Source organism: Eubalaena glacialis, chromosome 15, assembly GCF_028564815.1.
Source record: "Eubalaena glacialis isolate mEubGla1 chromosome 15, mEubGla1.1.hap2.+ XY, whole genome shotgun sequence".
NCBI lineage: Eukaryota > Metazoa > Chordata > Mammalia > Artiodactyla > Balaenidae > Eubalaena > Eubalaena glacialis.
This window is the reverse complement of record NC_083730.1, coordinates 106,358-120,244: the sequence shown is the minus strand read 5'-3', so window position 1 is coordinate 120,244 and position 13,887 is coordinate 106,358.

Here is a 13,887-nt window from a genome sequence, read left to right as displayed (position 1 = left end):
GGGTTAGGGTTAGGGTTAGTGTTAGGGTTAGTGTTAGGATTAGGGTACGGCTTAGGGTATGGGATAGGGTACGGGTGAGGGTACGGCGTAGCGTAGGGGTTAGGGTTAGGGTTAGGTTTAGGGTACGGATTAGGTTACGGGTGAGGGTACGGGTGAGGGTACTGCGTAGGGTATTCGTTAGGGTTAGGGTACGGGTTAGGGTACGGCGTAGGGTAGGGGTTAGGGTTAGGTTTAGGGTTAGGGTTAGGGTTAGGGTACGGCTTAGGGTACGGGTGAGGGTACGGGTGAGGGTACTGCGTAGGGTATGGGTTAGGGTTAGGGTACACGTTAGGATTAGGGTATGTATTAAACCTATCCCACTCTCTAGATACCACTTAGCACGTAAAGGAATGTTATTTGGGGTCCAGCCATGGAGAAGATTTTAGTCACTAGGATAAGATAAAGAATAAACACATTATAAAAAAATCACGTTAGGATTTTCCTTTTAACCTGTTCCTTAAAACACTAGTGCTTAGGAAATCTAATGGAGGCAAAAGCAGTCAAGGGTAGTTTAGGGTTAGGGTTAGGGTTAGGGTTAGGGTACACGTTAGGTTAAGGGTATGGGTTAGGGTTAGGGTACACGTTAGGATTAGGGTATTTATTAAACCTATCCCACTCTGTAGATACCACTTAGCACGTAAAGGAATATTATTTGGGGTCCAGCCATGGAGAAGATTTTAGTCACTAGGATAAGATAAAGAATAAACACATTATAAAAAAATCACGTTAGGATTTTCCTTTTAACCTGTTCCGTAAAACACTAGTGCTTAGGAAATCTAATGGAGGCAAAAGCAGTCAAGGGTAGTTTAGGGTTAGGGTTAGGGTTAGGGTTAGTGTTAGGGTTAGGGTACGGCTTAGGGTATGGGATAGGGTACGGCGTAGGGTAGGGGATAGGGTTAGGGTTAGGGTTAGGGTTAGGGTTAGGGTTAGGGTTAAGGAACGGCTTAGGGTACGGGTTAGGGTACAGGTGAGGGTACTGCGTAGGGTATTGGTTAGGGTTAGGGTACGGCTTAGGATACGGGTTAGGGTACGGGTTAGGGTACGGCGTAGGGTAGGGGTTAGGGTTAGGGTTAGGGTTAGGGTTAGGGTTAGGGAACGGCTTAGGGTACGGGTTAGGGTACAAGTGAGGGTACGGCGTAGGGTATAGGTTAGGGTTAGGGTTAGGGTTAGGGTACGGCTTAGGATACGGGTTAGGGTACGGGTGAGGCTACGGCGTAGCTTATGGGTTAGGGTTAGGGTTAGGGTTAGGGTACGGCTTAGGGTACGGGTTAGGGTACGGGTGAGGGTACGGCGTAGGGTATGGGTTAGGGTTAGGGTTAGGGTTAGGGTTAGTTTTAGGGTTAGGGATTGGTTTAGGGTATGGGTTAGGATTAGCGTACGTGTTAGGGTTAGGGTTTGGGTTAGGGTTAGGGTACGCGTTAGGGTTAGGGTATGGGTTAGGGTTAGGGTACACGTTAGGATTAGGGTATTTATTAAACCTATCCCACTCTCTAGATACCACTTAGCACATAAAGGAATATTATTTGGCGTCCAGCCATGGAGAAGATTTTAGTCACTAGGATAAGATAAAGGATAAACACATTATAAAAAAATCACGTTAGGATTTTCCTTTTAACCTGTTCCTTAAAACACTAGTGCTTAGGAAATCTAATGGAGGCAAAAGCAGTCAAGGGTAGTTTAGGGTTAGGGTTAGGGTTAGGGTTAGTGTTAGGGTTAGGGTACGGCTTAGGGTATGGGATAGGGTACGGGTGAGGGTACGGCGTAGCGTAGGGGTTAGGGTTAGGGTTAGGGTTAGGGTACGGATTAGGTTACGGGTGAGGGTACTGCGTAGGGTATTCGTTAGGGTTAGGGTACGGCTTAGGATACGGGTTAGGGTACGGGTTAGGGTACGGCGTAGGGTAGGGGTTAGGGTTAGGTTTAGGGTTAGGGTTAGGGTTAGGGTACGGCTTAGGATACGGGTTAGTGTACGGGTGAGGGTACGGCGTAAGGTAGGGGTTAGGGTTAGGGTTAGGGTTAGGGTTAGGGTATGGCTTAGTGTACGGGTTAGGGTACAGGTGAGGGTACGGCGTAGGGTATAGGTTAGGGTTAGGGTACGGCTTAGGATACGGGTTAGGGTACGGGTGAGGCTACGGCGTAGCGTATGTGTTAGGGTTAGGGTTAGGGTTAGGGTAGGGCTTAGGGTACGGGTTAGGGTACGGGTGAGAGTACGGCATAGGGTATGGGTTAGGGTTAGGGTTAGGGTTAGGATACGGCTTAGGGTACGGGTTAGGGTACGGGTGAGGTTACGGTGTAGGGTATGGGTTAGGGTTAGGGTTAGGGTTAGGGTTAGTTTTAGGGTTAGGGATTGGTTTAGGGTACGGGTTAGGATTAGCGTACGTTTTAGGGTTAGGGTTTGGGTTAGGGTTAGGGTACGCGTTAGGTTAAGGGTATGGGTTAGGGTTAGGGTACACGTTAGGATTAGGATATTTATTAAACCTATCCCACTCTCTAGATACCACTTAGCACGTAAAGGAATGTTATTTGGGGTCCAGCCATGGAGAAGATTTTAGTCACTAGGATAAGATAAAGAATAAACACATTATAAAAAAATCACGTTAGGATTTTCCTTTTAACCTGTTCCTTAAAACACTAGTGCTTAGGAAATCTAATGGAGGCAAAAGCAGTCAAGGGTAGTTTAGGGTTAGGGTTCGGATTAGGGTTAGTGTTAGGGTTAGGGTACGGCTTAGGGTATGGGATAGGGTACGGGTGAGGGTACTGCGTAGGGTATTGGTTAGGGTTAGGGTACGGGTTAGGGTACGGCGTAGGGTAGGGGTTAGGGTTAGGGTTAGGGTTAGGGTTAGTGTTAGGGTTAGGGTACGGCTTAGGGTATGGGATAGGGTACGGGTGAGGGTACGGCGTAGCGTAGGGGTTAGGGTTAGGGTTAGGGTTAGGGTACGGATTAGGTTACGGGTGAGGGTACGGGTGAGGGTACTGCGTAGGGTATTCGTTAGGGTTAGGGTACGGCTTAGGATACGGGTTAGGGTACGGGTTAGGGTACGGCGTAGGGTAGGGGTTAGGGTTAGGTTTAGGGTTAGGGTTAGGGTTAGGGTACGGCTTAGGGTACGGGTGAGGGTACGGGTGAGGGTACTGCGTAGGGTATGGGTTAGGGTTAGGGTACACGTTAGGATTAGGGTATTTATTAAACCTATCCCACTCCCTAGATACCACTTAGCACGTAAAGGAATGTTATTTGGGGTCCAGCCATGGAGAAGATTTTAGTCACTAGGATAAGATAAAGAATAAACACATTATAAAAAAATCACGTTAGGATTTTCCTTTTAACCTGTTCCTTAAAACACTAGTGCTTAGGAAATCTAATGGAGGCAAAAGCAGTCAAGGGTAGTTTAGGGTTAGGGTTAGGGTTAGGGTTAGGGTTAGTGTTAGGGTTAGGGTACGGCTTAGGGTATGGGATAGGGTACGGGTGAGGGTACGGCGTAGGGTAGGGGTTAGGGTTAGGTTTAGGGTTAGGGTTAGGGTTAGGGTACGGCTTAGGGTACGGGTGAGGGTACGGGTGAGGGTACTGCGTAGGGTATTGGTTAGGGTTAGGGTACGGCTTAGGATACGGGTTAGGGTACGGGTTAGGGTAGGGCGTAGGGTAGGGGTTAGGGTTAGGGTTAGGGTTAGGGTTAGGGTACGGCTTAGGGCACGGGTTAGGGTACAGGTGAGGGTACGGCGTAGGGTATAGGTTAGGGTTAGGGTTAGGGTTAGGGTACGGCTTAGGATACGGGTTAGGGTACGGGTTAGGGTACGGCGTAAGGTAGGGGTTAGGGTTAGGGTTAGGGTTAGAGTTAGGGTATGGCTTAGGGTACGGGTTAGGGTACAGGTGAGGGTACGGCGTAGGGTATAGGTTAGGGTTAGGGTACGGCTTAGGATACGGGTTAGGGTACGGGTGAGGCTACGGCTTAGCGTATGTGTTAGGGTTAGGGTTAGGGTTAGGGTAGGGCTTAGGGTACGGGTTAGGGTACGGGTGAGAGTACGGCATAGGGTATGGGTTAGGGTTTGGGTTAGGGTTAGTGTTAGGGTTAAGATACGGCTTAGGGTACGGGTTAGGGTACGGGTGAGGGTACGGCGTAGGGTATGGGTTAGGGTTAGGGTTAGGGTTAGGGTTAGTTTTAGGGTTAGGGATTGGTTTAGGGTACGGGTTAGGATTAGCGTACGTGTTAGGGTTAGGGTTTGGGTTAGGGTTAGGGTACGCGTTAGGTTAAGGGTATGGGTTAGGGTTAGGGTACACGTTAGGATTAGGGTATTTATTAAACCTATCCCACTCTCTAGATACCACTTAGCACGTAAAGGAGTATTATTTGGGGTCCAGCCATGGAGAAGATTTTAGTCACTAGGAGAAGATAAAGAATAAACACATTATAAAAAAATCACGTTAGGATTTTCCTTTTAACCTGTTCCTTAAAACACTAGTGCTTAGGAAATCTAATGGAGGCAAAAGCAGTCAAGGGTAGTTTAGGGTTAGGGTTCGGATTAGGGTTAGTGTTAGGGTTAGGGTACGGCTTAGGGTATGGGATAGGGTACGGGTGAGGGTACGGCGTAGGGTAGGGGTTAGGGTTAGGGTTAGGGTTAGGGTTAGGGTTAGGGTTAGGGTTAGGGTACGGCTTAGGGTACAGGTGAGGGTACGGGTGAGGGTACTGCGTAGGGTATTGGTTAGGGTTAGGGTACGGGTTAGGGTACGGCGTAGGGTAGGGGTTAGGGTTAGGGTTAGGGTTAGGGTTAGTGTTAGGGTTAGGGTACGGCTTAGGGTATGGGATAGGGTACGGGTGAGGGTACGGCGTAGCGTATGTGTTAGGGTTAGGGTTAGGGTTAGGGTTAGAGTTAGGGTATGGCTTAGGGTACGGGTTAGGGTACAGGTGAGGGTACGGCGTAGGGTATAGGTTAGGGTTAGGGTACGGCTTAGGATACGGGTTAGGGTACGGGTGAGGCTACGGCGTAGCGTATGTGTTAGGGTTAGGGTTAGGGTTAGGGTAGGGCTTAGGGTACGGGTTAGGGTACGGATGAGGGTACGGCATAGGGTATGGGTTAGGGTTAGGGTTAGGGTTAGGGTACGGCTTAGGGTACGGGTTAGGGTACGGGTGAGGGTACGGCATAGGGTATGGGTTAGGGTTAGGGTTAGGGTTAGGGTTAGTTTTAGGGTTAGGGATTGGTTTAGGGTACGGGTTAGGATTAGCGTACGTGTTAGGGTTAGGGTTTGGGTTAGGGTTAGGGTACGCGTTAGTGTTAGGGTATGGGTTAGGGTTAGGGTACACGTTAGGATTAGGGTATTTATTAAACCTATCCCACTCTCTAGATACCACTTAGCACGTAAAGGAATGTTATTTGGGGTCCAGCCATGGAGAAGATTTTAGTCACTAGGATAAGATAAAGAATAAACACATTATAAAAAAATCACGTTAGGATTTTCCTTTTAACCTGTTCCTTAAAACACTAGTGCTTAGGAAATCTAATGGAGGCAAAAGCAGTCAAGGGTAGTTTAGGGTTAGGGTTAGGGTTAGGGTTAGGGTACACGTTAGGTTAAGGGTATGGGTTAGGGTTAGGGTACACGTTAGGATTAGGGTATTTATTAAACCTATCCCACTCTCTAGATACCACTTAGCACGTAAAGGAATATTATTTGGGGTCCAGCCATGGAGAAGATTTTAGTCACTAGGATAAGATAAAGAATAAACACATTATAAAAAAATCACGTTAGGATTTTCCTTTTAACCTGTTCCTTAAAACACTAGTGCTTAGGAAATCTAATGGAGGCAAAAGCAGTCAAGGGTAGTTTAGGGTTAGGGTTAGGGTTAGGGTTAGGGTTAGGGTTAGGGTACGGCTTAGGGTATGGTATAGGGTACGGCGTAGGGTAGGGGTTAGGGTTCGGGTTCGGGTTAGGGTTAGGGTTAGGGTTAGGGTACGGCATAGGGTACGGGTGAGGGTACGGGTGAGGGTACTGCGTAGGGTATTGGTTAGGGTTAGGGTACGGCTTAGGATACGGGTTAGGGTACGGGTTAGGGTACGGCGTAGGGTAGGGGTTAGGGTTAGGGTTAGGGTTAGGGTTAGGGTTAGGGAACGGCTTAGGTTACGGGTTAGGGTACAGGTGAGGGTACGGCGTAGGGTATAGGTTAGGGTTAGGGTTAGGGTACGGCTTAGGATACGGGTTAGGGTACGGGTGAGGCTACGGCGTAGCGTATGGGTTAGGGTTAGGGTTAGGGTTAGGGTACGGCTTAGGGTACGGGTTAGGGTACGGGTGAGGGTACGGCGTAGGGTATGGGTTAGGGTTAGGGTTAGGGTTAGTTTTAGGGTTAGGGATTGGTTTAGGGTACGGGTTAGGATTAGCGTACGTGTTAGGGTTAGGGTTTGGGTTAGGGTTAGGGTACGCGTTAGGGTTAGGGTATGGGTTAGGGTTAGGGTACACGTTAGGATTAGGGTATTTATTAAACCTATCCCACTCTCTAGATACCACTTAGCACATAAAGGAATATTATTTGGCGTCCAGCCATGGAGAAGATTTTAGTCAGTAGGATAAGATAAAGAATAAACACATTATAAAAAAATCACGTTAGGATTTTCCTTTTAACCTGTTCCTTAAAACACTAGTGCTTAGGAAATCTAATGGAGGCAAAAGCAGTCAAGGGTAGCTTAGGGTTAGGGTTAGGGTTAGGATTAGTGTTAGGGTTAGGGTACGGCTTAGGGTATGGGATAGGGTACGGGTGAGGGTACGGCGTAGCGTAGGGGTTAGGGTTAGGGTTAGGGTTAGGGTACGGATTAGGTTACGGGTGAGGGTACGGGTGAGGGTACTGCGTAGGGTATTCGTTAGGGTTAGGGTACGGCTTAGGATACGGGTTAGGGTACGGGTTAGGGTACGGCGTAGGGTAGGTGTTAGGGTTAGGTTTAGGGTTAGGGTTAGGGCTAGGGTACGGCTTAGGGTACGGGTGAGGGTACGGATGAGGGTACTGCGTAGGTTATTGGTTAGGGTTAGGGTACGGCTTAGGATACGTGTTAGGGTACGGGTTAGGGTACGGCGTAGGGTAGGGGTTAGGGTTAGGGTTAGGGTTAGGGTACGGCTTAGGGTACGGGTTAGGGTACAGGTGAGGGTACGGCGTAGGGTATAGGTTAGGGTTAGGGTTAGGGTTAGGGTACGGCTTAGGATACGGGTTAGGGTACGGGTTAGGGTACGGCGTAAGGTAGGGGTTAGGGTTAGGGTTAGGGTATGGCTTAGGGTACGGGTTAGGGTACAGGTGAGGGTACGGCGTAGGGTATAGGTTAGGGTTAGGGTACGGCTTAGGATACGGGTTAGAGTACGGGTGAGGCTACGGCGTAGCGTATGTGTTAGGGTTAGGGTTAGGGTTAGGGTAGGGCTTAGGGTACGGGTTAGGGCACGGGTGAGAGTACGGCATAGGGTATGGGTTAGGGTTAGGGTTAGGGTTAGGATACGGCTTAGGGTACGGGTTAGGGTACGGGTGAGGGTACGGCGTAGGGTATGGGTTAGGGTTAGGGTTAGGGTTCGGGTTAGTTTTAGGGTTAGGGATTGGTTTAGGGTACGGGTTAGGATTAGCGTACGTGTTAGGGTTAGGGTTTGGGTTAGGGTTAGGGTACGCGTTAGGTTAAGGGTATGGGTTAGGGTTAGGGTACACGTTAGGATTAGGGTATTTATTAAACCTATCCCACTCTCTAGATACCACTTAGCACGTAAAGGAGTATTATTTGGGGTCCAGCCATGGAGAAGATTTTAGTCACTAGGAGAAGATAAAGAATAAACACATTATAAAAAAATCACGTTAGGATTTTCCTTTTAACCTGTTCCTTAAAACACTAGTGCTTAGGAAATCTAATGGAGGCAAAAGCAGTCAAGGGTAGTTTAGGGTTAGGGTTCGGATTAGGGTTAGTGTTAGGGTTAGGGTACGGCTTAGGGTATGGGATAGGGTACGGGTGAGGGTACGGCGTAGGGTAGGGGTTAGGGTTAGGGTTAGGGTTAGGGTTAGGGTTAGGGTACGGCTTAGGGTACGGGTGAGGGTACGGGTGAGGGTACTGCGTAGGGTATTGGTTAGGGTTAGGGTACGGTTTAGGGTACGGCGTAGGGTAGGGGTTAGGGTTAGGGTTAGTGTTAGGGTTAGTGTTAGGATTAGGGTACGGCTTAGGGTATGGGATAGGGTACGGGTGAGGGTACGGCGTAGCGTAGGGGTTAGGGTTAGGGTTAGGTTTAGGGTACGGATTAGGTTACGGGTGAGGGTACGGGTGAGGGTACTGCGTAGGGTATTCGTTAGGGTTAGGGTACGGCTTAGGATACGGGTTAGGGTACGGGTTAGGGTACGGCGTAGGGTAGGGGTTAGGGTTAGGTTTAGGGTTAGGGTTAGGGTTAGGGTACGGCTTAGGGTACGGGTGAGGGTACGGGTGAGGGTACTGCGTAGGGTATGGGTTAGGGTTAGGGTACACGTTAGGATTAGGGTATTTATTAAACCTATCCCACTCTCTAGATACCACTTAGCACGTAAAGGAATGTTATTTGGGGTCCAGCCATGGAGAAGATTTTAGTCACTAGGATAAGATAAAGAATAAACACATTATAAAAAAATCACGTTAGGATTTTCCTTTTAACCTGTTCCTTAAAACACTAGTGCTTAGGAAATCTAATGGAGGCAAAAGCAGTCAAGGGTAGTTTAGGGTTAGGGTTAGGGTTAGGGTTAGGGTACACGTTAGGTTAAGGGTATGGGTTAGGGTTAGGGTACACGTTAGGATTAGGGTATTTATTAAACCTATCCCACTCTGTAGATACCACTTAGCACGTAAAGGAATATTATTTGGGGTCCAGCCATGGAGAAGATTTTAGTCACTAGGATAAGATAAAGAATAAACACATTATAAAAAAATCACGTTCGGATTTTCCTTTTAACCTGTTCCGTAAAACACTAGTGCTTAGGAAATCTAATGGAGGCAAAAGCAGTCAAGGGTAGTTTAGGGTTAGGGTTAGGGTTAGGGTTAGTGTTAGGGTTAGGGTACGGCTTAGGGTATGGGATAGGGTACGGCGTAGGGTAGGGGATAGGGTTAGGGTTAGGGTTAGGGTTAGGGTTAGGGTTAGGGTTAGGGAACGGCTTAGGGTACGGGTTAGGGTACAGGTGAGGGTACTGCGTAGGGTATTGGTTAGGGTTAGGGTACGTCTTAGGATACGGGTTAGGGTACGGGTTAGGGTACGGCGTAGGGTAGGGGTTAGGGTTAGGGTTAGGGTTAGGGTTAGGGTTAGGGAACGGCTTAGGGTACGGGTTAGGGTACAAGTGAGGGTACGGCGTAGGGTATAGGTTAGGGTTAGGGTTAGGGTTAGGGTACGGCTTAGGATACGGGTTAGGGTACGGGTGAGGCTACGGCGTAGCTTATGGGTTAGGGTTAGGGTTAGGGTTAGGGTACGGCTTAGGGTACGGGTTAGGGTACGGGTGAGGGTACGGCGTAGGGTATGGGTTAGGGTTAGGGTTAGGGTTAGGGTTAGTTTTAGGGTTAGGGATTGGTTTAGGGTATGGGTTAGGATTAGCGTACGTGTTAGGGTTAGGGTTTGGGTTAGGGTTAGGGTACGCGTTAGGGTTAGGGTATGGGTTAGGGTTAGGGTACACGTTAGGATTAGGGTATTTATTAAACCTATCCCACTCTCTAGATACCACTTAGCACATAAAGGAATATTATTTGGCGTCCAGCCATGGAGAAGATTTTAGTCACTAGGATAAGATAAAGAATAAACACATTATAAAAAAATCACGTTAGGATTTTCCTTTTAACCTGTTCCTTAAAACACTAGTGCTTAGGAAATCTAATGGAGGCAAAAGCAGTCAAGGGTAGTTTAGGGTTAGGGTTAGGGTTAGGGTTAGTGTTAGGGTTAGGGTACGGCTTAGGGTATGGGATAGGGTACGGGTGAGGGTACGGCGTAGCGTAGGGGTTAGGGTTAGGGTTAGGGTTAGGGTACGGATTAGGTTACGGGTGAGGGTACTGCGTAGGGTATTCGTTAGGGTTAGGGTACGGCTTAGGATACGGGTTAGGGTACGGGTTAGGGTACGGCGTAGGGTAGGGGTTAGGGTTAGGTTTAGGGTTAGGGTTAGGGTTAGGGTACGGCTTAGGATACGGGTTAGGGTACGGGTGAGGGTACGGCGTAAGGTAGGGGTTAGGGTTAGGGTTAGGGTTAGGGTTAGGGTATGGCTTAGGGTACGGGTTAGGGTACAGGTGAGGGTACGGCGTAGGGTATAGGTTAGGGTTAGGGTACGGCTTAGGATACGGGTTAGGGTACGGGTGAGGCTACGGCGTAGCGTATGTGTTAGGGTTAGGGTTAGGGTTAGGGTAGGGCTTAGGGTACGGGTTAGGGTACGGGTGAGAGTACGGCATAGGGTATGGGTTAGGGTTAGGGTTAGGGTTAGGATACGGCTTAGGGTACGGGTTAGGGTACGGGTGAGGGTACGGTGTAGGGTATGGGTTAGGGTTAGGGTTAGGGTTAGGGTTAGTTTTAGGGTTAGGGATTGGTTTAGGGTACGGGTTAGGATTAGCATACGTTTTAGGGTTAGGGTTTGGGTTAGGGTTAGGGTACGCGTTAGGTTAAGGGTATGGGTTAGGGTTAGGGTACACGGTAGGATTAGGGTATTTATTAAACCTATCCCACTCTCTAGATACCACTTAGCACGTAAAGGAATGTTATTTGGGGTCCAGCCATGGAGAAGATTTTAGTCACTAGGATAAGATAAAGAATAAACACATTATAAAAAAATCACGTTAGGATTTTCCTTTTAACCTGTTCCTTAAAACACTAGTGCTTAGGAAATCTAATGGAGGCAAAAGCAGTCAAGGGTAGTTTAGGGTTAGGGTTCGGATTAGGGTTAGTGTTAGGGTTAGGGTACGGCTTAGGGTATGGGATAGGGTACGGGTGAGGGTACTGCGTAGGGTATTGGTTAGGGTTAGGGTACGGGTTAGGGTACGGCGTAGGGTAGGGGTTAGGGTTAGGGTTAGGGTTAGGGTTAGTGTTAGGGTTAGGGTACGGCTTAGGGTATGGGATAGGGTACGGGTGAGGGTACGGCGTAGCGTAGGGGTTAGGGTTAGGGTTAGGGTTAGGGTACGGATTAGGTTACGGGTGAGGGTACGGGTGAGGGTACTGCGTAGGGTATTCGTTAGGGTTAGGGTACGGCTTAGGATACGGGTTAGGGTACGGGTTAGGGTACGGCGTAGGGTAGGGGTTAGGGTTAGGTTTAGGGTTAGGGTTAGGGTTAGGGTACGGCTTAGGGTACGGGTGAGGGTACGGGTGAGGGTACTGCGTAGGGTATGGGTTAGGGTTAGGGTACACGTTAGGATTAGGGTATTTATTAAACCTATCCCACTCCCTAGATACCACTTAGCACGTAAAGGAATGTTATTTGGGGTCCAGCCATGGAGAAGATTTTAGTCACTAGGATAAGATAAAGAATAAACACATTATAAAAAAATCACGTTAGGATTTTCCTTTTAACCTGTTCCTTAAAACACTAGTGCTTAGGAAATCTAATGGAGGCAAAAGCAGTCAAGGGTAGTTTAGGGTTAGGGTTAGGGTTAGGGTTAGGGTTAGTGTTAGGGTTAGGGTACGGCTTAGGGTATGGGATAGGGTACGGGTGAGGGTACGGCGTAGGGTAGGGGTTAGGGTTAGGTTTAGGGTTAGGGTTAGGGTTAGGGTACGGCTTAGGGTACGGGTGAGGGTACGGGTGAGGGTACTGCGTAGGGTATTGGTTAGGGTTAGGGTACGGCTTAGGATACGGGTTAGGGTACGGGTTAGGGTAGGGCGTAGGGTAGGGGTTAGGGTTAGGGTTAGGGTTAGGGTTAGGGTACGGCTTAGGGCACGGGTTAGGGTACAGGTGAGGGTACGGCGTAGGGTATAGGTTAGGGTTAGGGTTAGGGTTAGGGTACGGCTTAGGATACGGGTTAGGGTACGGGTTAGGGTACGGCGTAAGGTAGGGGTTAGGGTTAGGGTTAGGGTTAGAGTTAGGGTATGGCTTAGGGTACGGGTTAGGGTACAGGTGAGGGTACGGCGTAGGGTATAGGTTAGGGTTAGGGTACGGCTTAGGATACGGGTTAGGGTACGGGTGAGGCTACGGCGTAGCGTATGTGTTAGGGTTAGGGTTAGGGTTAGGGTAGGGCTTAGGGTACGGGTTAGGGTACGGGTGAGAGTACGGCATAGGGTATGGGTTAGGGTTTGGGTTAGGGTTAGTGTTAGGGTTAAGATACGGCTTAGGGTACGGGTTAGGGTACGGGTGAGGGTACGGCGTAGGGTATGGGTTAGGGTTAGGGTTAGGGTTAGGGTTAGTTTTAGGGTTAGGGATTGGTTTAGGGTACGGGTTAGATTTAGCGTACGTGTTAGGGTTAGGGTTTGGGTTAGGGTTAGGGTACGCGTTAGGTTAAGGGTATGGGTTAGGGTTAGGGTACACGTTAGGATTAGGGTATTTATTAAACCTATCCCACTCTCTAGATACCACTTAGCACGTAAAGGAGTATTATTTGGGGTCCAGCCATGGAGAAGATTTTAGTCACTAGGAGAAGATAAAGAATAAACACATTATAAAAAAATCACGTTAGGATTTTCCTTTTAACCTGTTCCTTAAAACACTAGTGCTTAGGAAATCTAATGGAGGCAAAAGCAGTCAAGGGTAGTTTAGGGTTAGGGTTCGGATTAGGGTTAGTGTTAGGGTTAGGGTACGGCTTAGGGTATGGGATAGGGTACGGGTGAGGGTACGGCGTAGGGTAGGGGTTAGGGTTAGGGTTAGGGTTAGGGTTAGGGTTAGGGTTAGGGTTAGGGTACGGCTTAGGGTACAGGTGAGGGTACGGGTGAGGGTACTGCGTAGGGTATTGGTTAGGGTTAGGGTACGGGTTAGGGTACGGCGTAGGGTAGGGGTTAGGGTTAGGGTTAGGGTTAGGGTTAGTGTTAGGGTTAGGGTACGGCTTAGGGTATGGGATAGGGTACGGGTGAGGGTACGGCGTAGCGTAGGGGTTAGGGTTAGGGTTAGGGTTAGGGTACGGATTAGGTTACGGGTGAGGGTACGGGTGAGGGTACTGCGTAGGGTATTCGTTAGGGTTAGGGTACGGCTTAGGATACGGGTTAGGGTACGGGTTAGGGTACGGCGTAGGGTAGGGGTTAGGGTTAGGTTTAGGGTTAGGGTTAGGGTTAGGGTACGGCTTAGGGTACGGGTGAGGGTACGGGTGAGGGTACTGCGTAGGGTATGGGTTAGGGTTAGGGTACACGTTAGGATTAGGGTATTTATTAAACCTATCCCACTCTCTAGATACCACTTAGCACGTAAAGGAATGTTATTTGGGGTCCAGCCATGGAGAAGATTTTAGTCACTAGGATAAGATAAAGAATAAACACATTATAAAAAAATCACGTTAGGATTTTCCTTTTAACCTGTTCCTTAAAACACTAGTGCTTAGGAAATCTAATGGAGGCAAAAGCAGTCAAGGGTAGTTTAGGGTTAGGGTTAGGGTTAGGGTTAGGGTACACGTTAGGTTAAGGGTATGGGTTAGGGTTAGGGTACACGTTAGGATTAGGGTATTTATTAAACCTATCCCACTCTCTAGATACCACTTAGCACGTAAAGGAATATTATTTGGGTCCAGCCATGGAGAAGATTTTAGTCACTAGGATAAGATAAAGAATAAACACATTATAAAAAAATCACGTTAGGATTTTCCTTTTAACCTGTTCCTTAAAACACTAGTGCTTAGGAAATCTAATGGAGGCAAAAGCAGTCAAGGGTAGTTTAGGGTTAGGGTTAGGGTTAGGGTTAGTGTTAGGGTTAGGGTACGGCTTAGGGTATGGGATAGGGTACGGCGTAGGGT